The sequence below is a fragment of the Panthera pardus genome, unplaced genomic scaffold (assembly GCF_024362965.1).
Source record: "Panthera pardus isolate Hobbes unplaced genomic scaffold, ASM2436296v1 HiC_scaffold_191, whole genome shotgun sequence".
Taxonomy (NCBI): domain Eukaryota; kingdom Metazoa; phylum Chordata; class Mammalia; order Carnivora; family Felidae; genus Panthera; species Panthera pardus.
In genome coordinates, this window is record NW_026526756.1 from 10665 (window position 1) to 17114 (window position 6450).

At 50.4% G+C, this 6450-nt stretch overlaps 1 long non-coding RNA gene across 1 annotated transcript; it reads right to left on the reverse strand.

Annotated features, from left to right (window-relative positions):
* Window positions 1-266: 266 nt before the first annotated feature.
* LOC109257909 (uncharacterized) lies at window positions 267-5395 on the reverse strand. Its single transcript, XR_008423645.1, has 3 exons — window positions 5265-5395; window positions 4818-4841; window positions 267-669 (listed from the first exon to the last, which is right to left on the reverse strand). It is a non-coding gene; the product is annotated as an uncharacterized LOC109257909 (long non-coding RNA).
* Between the last annotated feature and the right edge of the window lie 1055 nt (window positions 5396-6450).

Genomic DNA, 6450 nt, shown 5'->3' on the forward strand with positions numbered 1-6450 from the left:
TGACTTTCAAAATCTACGACGGGTTTTCACCAATACAGCTCAGTCATGTTACCAAGAACACATGGTAAACTCTTACAACAAAGTCAATGACCTTTTCCTCTATATTGTAGGAAGAAATAACAGCTATTATCTTGACATTATGAATTCATTGTATAATTCAGACCTGTTACAAAGGAAACAAACTCTCTCAGTATTCTTACAGGCTAAATTTTGCAAAGGGAAGAATACATTTATAGAATCATTAAGTATAACAGAAATTGCAGCAGTAAAAAATAAAAGGATGTGACATTGAAATTCAACCTGTGGGTATAATTACTCAGATACTAAACTTAATCCCATTTCCTGAATTGTTACACCAGCTTTACACGTACCATTGTTTATATTATACCAGGCTGAAGTATGGCTTTTCCCCGTTCATCTTGGGGACATATGGTAGATGAAAGAAAGTGGGTATTGGAGCCCATGAGAACAAAGTTATCCAAAGGACAGCACTTACTAGTACTGTGATCTCAGAAACATGACCTACTCTCTTTTGAGCTTCAGATTGTTGATTTTCAAAATGAAAACAATCATACTTACCTCATCTGGAGGTTATGATGTCCGTGCTAAAGATGTAATTCCAGTGCCAGCCAGGAACTTGGAGTATAGAGGTAGAGGGAAGATGCAAGCCTATACAAATAAATAAACAAACAGAGTTATAACTTGGGCTAAGGGCAAACTGGGATTAGCACTGTGTGAGCAAATAATGGGCACAAAGGCCTAGAGAAAAAAAAAAACCCATGTAGGTAGTGACTAGGTACAACAGACAGAAACCTGTTATGGAATGGATTTGCCCCCAAAATCCATACATTGAAGTCCTAACTACCCATGGGACTGTACTTGGATACCAGATCTTGAAAGGTAAAGTGGAGGTCGAATGAGCTCATTTGTGGGGAGGGACTCTAGTCTGATAACCGGTGTCCTATAGGAAGAGAGTGGGCAACTACACACACAGAAGGAAGACCACGTGAAGACAGTGGGAAGGAGGCCATCCACCAGTCATGGAGAGAGGACACCCACCCTGGCCACACCTTGATCTGAAGTGTGAGAAAATAAATAAATCAATTTCTGTTGCTTAGGCCACCCAGTCTGTGGTACATTGTAGTGGCGGGCCCAGCAGAATAATACGAAATCCTAATATTTACTTGCTCAGCAAATGGTGTGTGAGCCTTTGAAGGAGTTAGGCACTGTTCGAGGGCCCTAAGGAACCAGCCCTAAACAACGAGAGTTTGGTCTTTGGGCCCCATGGAGCCAACAATCTGGCAGGGACTGCAGTAGGTGACATCCAGCAAGCAAGAAAGAAAAACAGATGGTGCCAAGGGCCAGGAAGAAAAAGAATGCAGGGAAGGGATATCGGGTGTTCAGGTCGGAGAAGGAATAGTTTTCAGTTTTACATAGAGAGCTAGCAGAGACTCCACTGAGCAGGTGATGTCAGAGCAAGGTTATGATGGAAATGAGGGAGTATGTCTTGTTGGCACGTGGAAGTATATCTTCGACAGAGAGAGGCAAAGTGATTGCAAATACCTGAAGCAGGAGTATGTGCCTGACAAGCTCAGGGAACAGGGAGGGGCCAGTGTGGCAGCAGCCCAGTAAAAAACGGGAGGGGAATAGGAGAGGCCTACAGGGAGGTAGCAGAGTCTGGGGAGGGTAGCACCTGTGTGGTGCACAGCTGGAGTCAGGTGTCTGGAGACATGAACAGCTGTGGGCAGCGCATAAAGACTTAGAGGCCCCAGATGCTGGCATATAGAAGCCTGAGGCTGGCTGAAATCACCCCAGAGTAAGGGCGGATGGAAAGCAGATGGGGGGCAGGAAGAAGATGAGGACCTACCAACACAGACACTGGTGAGCAGCGGCCCAGACGGTGGGAGGAGGAAGGAAGTAATTTTTAAAGAAAGGGGGTAATCAAGTGAGACTGTAAAATGGTGCCACGTAATCCACATGCTGAAGTTTGAGACTTCACTGTGACCTTCAGCGATGTGTGTCATCCATTAAAGAGATGAGAAGTAGGGACGAGTGGGAGAGGAAGCCCATTCAGACTCAGCTGACAGAGAAACAAGGGAAGTTCTGCAGGCACCGGCACGTGCACTGCTAGGCATAGGAAGACAAAGCAGGTGGTGCTGGATGGGAAGTGATTGCTCCCCGTGGGCCGGGAGAAACAGCTGCAGGTGCACAGGAAACAATAATGCTAGTATGTGCAACAAGAAATATTTGTACTTGCTTAAGCTCTGTCAGAGTGGATAACCATGGATAGTTAACCATGAGATAAAAATAACCTGTAAAGTCAATACCAAACCAATTGTTGACCCAACACAGATAGGCAATCAAAGAAAGATGAAAGGAAGTAAAAGGAACTCAGTGAACACAAACCCCACCTGCTTACCAGTAAAATCACCTCTAGCATTTCTAGTTTTAGAGGCCCCGCCTGCCTAGGGACATTCATGAAATGGCCATGGTATCCTGACCATGGAAAAGTAGCATAATCACTTGTTTCCTAAATAGTGATTCATTTGAATGGCCACACGAGGGTTTTATTGTCTCTTCCAATCGGTGAAATGGACCTTCCCATGAAGAGGCGGGAATAGAGCAAGAAGACAAGTAGACTGATGGAGCTGCTTTAAAATGTTTTTAGCTTCACTGTTTTTTGAGAGAGAGAGAGAGAGACAGACAGACAGACAGAACACACGTGGGGAAGGGGCAGACAGAGAGTGACACACAGTATTTGAAGCAGGCTCCATGTTCAGAGTCATCAGCACAGAGGTGAAGCGAGGGTTCGAAACCACAAACCATGAGACTATGACCTGAAGTGGGACACTTAATCCACTGAACGGCCGAGGCAGTGCAAAATACGTCTGGCCTAAAAGGAACATCAAGGCTACATTGCCGATGAAGGGGTGCAGAAGGGGCACGTGCATGATCCCCTCCCGTGCCAAGGTGTGGGAAAGAACATGAGTGACACCCCTCCATCGCAGAGACAGTGGCGCAATGGTGACCCCCTCCCTTGATGTGGGAGGGCTCATGTGTTAACCCCCTCCTGTCCAAAGGGGGGGAATGCTAATGCTTGAAAACCTCTCATACCCAGGGTGGAGGAAGTACTACCTAAGCCTTACCCTACGCCTTATGTCAGTGCCAACCCTAACACTTACCTTAAGAGATGTGTTTCTTCAGCCGTGAAAGTGAAAGAACCATTCGTGAAATATCACATTTAATAGTGACATCACTACTCTCTCCCTAAAAGGTGGCACTGTGCATGGGTGACCATCTCACACACCAACCAGGGGCAAGGCAGAATCCTGAACCACCTCTGGCATCAAGTGGGGAGGGGCACAAGTTTGAACGCCCTCCAATGCTGAGGGGGGTTATGTGCATGTGTGAGCACCCTTCCCACCGAGGTGAGTGGGGCCAAGCATGAACACTGTCCCTTGCTGAAGGAGGGTTGTGTGCCTGTACAAATGGTCTGCCTCACAGAGTGGGGGTTGTGGGCATGCCTGAACCCCCTTTGGCAAGGAGGGGGGGCTTTGCACATGCGTGAACACCATCCTGGCGAGGGGAGCGGGGAGCATACGTCAACGCCCTCCCTGGCTGCGTTTCTTCAGCTGTGTTTCTTCAGTTGTGAAAGTGAAAAGAACCATTCATGAAACATCACATTCAATAGTGACATCAGTACTTCCTCCCTGAGGGGTGGCGCTGTGCATGGGTGACCGACTCACATGCTGACAGGGGGCCAGGCCGAAGCCTGAACCACCTCTTGTGCTAAGTGGGGCAGGGCGCATGCACCAACGACCTCCCTGGCTGAGGTGGTGGTTCTGTGCATGCCTGAACACCCTTCCTTGCCCAGGGGAGGGGGGCGCATGTGCAAACGCCTTCCCTCATTGAGGGGAGCTGTGTGCATGCGTGAACATACACCAGTAGGGGGGGCTGTGCGCATGCCTGTACAGCCTCCTGCGGTAGTGGGTAAGGAGCATGTATGCATGCCTTCCCTCACTGATGGGGATTGTGCTCATGTGGAAACGCCCTACCTCTTGGAGCAGTTTTGTGCATGTGTGAACACTCTTCCGCCAGTAGGGAGAGCTGTGCACATGTGTGAACAGCACCCAGTGGTATGGGGCGGGGCCCACGTGCGAATGGCATCCCTCCCCTAGCCAGGGTTGTTCAGAAGTGTGAACACACTTCCGCCACAACGGGGGCTGTGCACATCTATGAACACCCTCCAGCGCTGAGGGGGTAGGGTGCATAGGTCAACACCCTCCCGTGCCAAAATGGGTATGGGGCACATGCTTGAACCATTCCCTTGTTGAGGGATGCATGGCGCATATGTCAATGCCCTCCTTCATGGAGGGGTTGTTGTGTGCATGCATGAATACCGTCCCTCACTGACTGGTGGCTGTGCGCATGCATGAACACCCTCCCGGGCAGAGGGGGACGGGGCAGATGCGTGAATACTCCCCCATGCTGACGTGTCACATCACATAGGTCAACACCTTCCCATGCCAAAGTGGGGGGATGGTGCACATGGGTGAACACCCTTCCACCAGGAGGGGGGCCTTACACACACGAGAACAAACTCCCGCACTAATGGGGCAGGGTGCGTGAACAAACGCTCTCCGTAGCCAAGGAGGGTTGTGTGTGAGAACACCCTTCTACATGGACGGAGGGCTGTGCCCATTTGTGCCAAGGGGGGCAGGGAGTATTAGTGAAATACCTCTCGTGCAGAGAGGGGGAGCAAGCATGACCTAACCCTTACCCTAAAGCCTAAATGTAATGCTAACCCTAACCCTCACCTTAAGTGATGCATGCTTCTTCAGCTGTGAAAGTGAAAAGAATCATTGATGAAAGGTCACATTTAATAGTGGCAACAGTACTCCCTCTCCGAGGGGTGGCACTGTTCATGGGTGACACCCTCTATTACCGAGGGGATGAGGAGCATGTGTGAACCACCTCCCATGCCGAGGGAGACAGGGCACATGTGTGAACACCCTCCCTCACCTTGGGACGGGTGGTGCAAATGTGAGAATGCGTGAATGCACTTCCAAGCTGAAGAGGATGGGGCACATGTGTGAACACCCTCCCACGCTGAAGGGGGCGGGACACACGCATGAATGAATATTCTCCCACACTGAGGGGCGGTGCTATTGCGTGAATACACTCTAGAGACGAGGGGGTGGGTGTGGAAGCATGACCTAACCCTTACCTTAACCGTTAATGGTAATACTAACCCGGACCCTTACCTTAAGAGTTGTCTGCTACTTCAGCTGTGAAATTGAAAAGAACCATTCATGAAACGTCACATTTAATAATGGCATCACTATTCCCTCATTGAAGAGTGGCGCTCTGCATGGGTGACCTCCTCCCACACCAAGGTGGGGCTGTGCACATGCGTAAAAACCCTCCCTGCTGAGGTGAGCAAGACACATGCATGAACCTCTCCCATGCAGAGGTGGGGTATGCCCATGAGTGAACACCCTCCCGACCCGACAGGTGGTCATGCACATATGTGAACAATCTGTCCCAAAGGGGGGATCTACGCATGTGTGAAAGCCCTCCCCAGCGGAAGTGGAGTGGAGCACATGCTTCAATATTTTACCAGTCTCAGGGGTTGGGGTGAAAGGGTGAACACTCTCCCTTGCTCAGGATAGTGGGGTAATGCGTGAAGTCCTCCCGTGCTGAGGGGGGAGAGCAAGCATGACCTAGCCCTTATCTTAACCCCTAACTGTAATGCTAACCCTACCCCTGACCTTAAGAGATGCATGCTCCTTCAGCTGTGAAAGAGAAAACAGCCGTCCATGAAACGTCAGATTTAATAGTGACATCACTACTCCCTTGCTGACTAGTGGTGCTGTGCACAGGTGACCCCCTCCAGCGCCTGAGGGGGGAGGGCACATGCGTGAACCCCCTCCCACGCTGGGGGGCAGCTTCATGCACATACCTGAACACCTTCCCAAGCCAAGGGGGCACTGTGCTCATGCGTGAACACCTCCTGAGCCAAGGAGGGCATGGTGCATGGACAAATGCCCTCCCTCACCAAGGGTAGTGGTGTCCACGTATGAACACCCTCGCACACGAGATGGGTGCAGGAGCATACATCAACATCCCCCCGCTGAAGGGGACTGGTTCCTATTGGCGAACACCCTCCTGAGATGAGGGGGGGCGTGGCTCATGTGTGAACGTCCTCCCACTCCAAGGGAGGGTGCAGGCATGGCCTATCCCTTACCCTAACCATGAACGGCAATCCTAACCATAACACTTACCTTAAGAAATGCCTGCTTCTTCAGCTGTGAAAGTGAAAAGAGCCATTCATAAAACATCACATTAAGTAGTGGCATCACAACTCCCTTGTGGAGGGGAGGCAGGCTGCATGCCTGAACACCCTTCCACAAGGAGGGTGGCGGGGGTCAGGTGTGACCTTCCTCCCTT